The following is a 940-nucleotide window of genomic DNA, read 5'->3' as shown; positions in this document are numbered from 1 at the left end:
GTGTTCCTACACCCCAAACCTCTGCAGCCGTTAACGCTCAGTTAAATAGAGGTGGACATGCAGGGCTAGAACATCTGTACTCCATAGCGGGGAAGTGTTCTACGTAATTTGACGGCTCACTGGTTGTTGTTGTCCAGCACTGAAGAGGCAAGTTAGAATTATATATTAATACCTTCAGCTGCTACTGGGCGATCATATATCATCGGGGACAGTTGAAAACGTGTGCCCCGACCGGGACTCGAACCCGGGATCTCCTGCTTACATGGCAGACGCTCTATACATCTGAGCCACCGAGGGCAGCCGGAAGGGTAGCTCAGCGTGTTCGGTCAGAGGGGTAGCTGCCCTCTGGAATAAGAAAACTGAGTTAATCGATCAACAACGAACTTAAAAGGGTGTCTTACGACGTCTGCTCCGAGCAGTTGCGACGAACAAAAGCGAACAAAATGAGATTTTTAAGTCCCGTAAGAGTTCGTGGAATATGTGTGCATCCGCACAGAAGAAGAAGGTCATGGCCGGTGTTGCCAGAACTATGTACTTATACGGATATGGTGTCGGTTCTTTCGGACGTGTCCGAAGGAACCGAAAGCATTGATGACCTGCAGCCGTCTAGAACGAAATTAGAATTAGAATTTAATACCTTCGGCTGCTACCGGGCGTTGATATATCAACGGGGAAAGGTGAAAATGAGTGCCCCGACCGGGAATCGAACCCAGGATCTCCTGCTAACATGGCAGACGCTCTATCCAACATGTCCCTAGGTGGCTCAGATGGACAGAGCGTTTGCCATGTAAGCAGGAGATCCCGGGTTCGAGTCCCGGTCGGGTGTGTTCATTGCAGTTAAAAGGTGTTAATACGCAGTTGAGATCGATGTTGGGTCCGACTGTGAAATAGTCTGGATAAAGCTGTCAATCAGACAACCACTGGACATTGTATTAGGATG

General features: G+C 49.0%; 1 non-coding gene across 1 annotated transcript; it reads right to left on the bottom strand.

Moving 5' to 3' along the window:
* Positions 1-223: 223 nt before the first annotated feature.
* Positions 224-298, bottom strand: Trnat-ugu. Its single transcript has one exon. It is a non-coding gene; the product is annotated as a tRNA-Thr (tRNA).
* Between the last annotated feature and the right edge of the window lie 642 nt (positions 299-940).

Source organism: Schistocerca piceifrons, chromosome 2 (genome assembly GCF_021461385.2).
Source record: "Schistocerca piceifrons isolate TAMUIC-IGC-003096 chromosome 2, iqSchPice1.1, whole genome shotgun sequence".
In the NCBI taxonomy this organism is placed as follows: Eukaryota; Metazoa; Arthropoda; class Insecta; order Orthoptera; family Acrididae; genus Schistocerca; species Schistocerca piceifrons.
The sequence above is the reverse complement of the archived record's forward strand: the minus strand, read 5'-3'. Positions and strand labels throughout refer to the sequence as shown.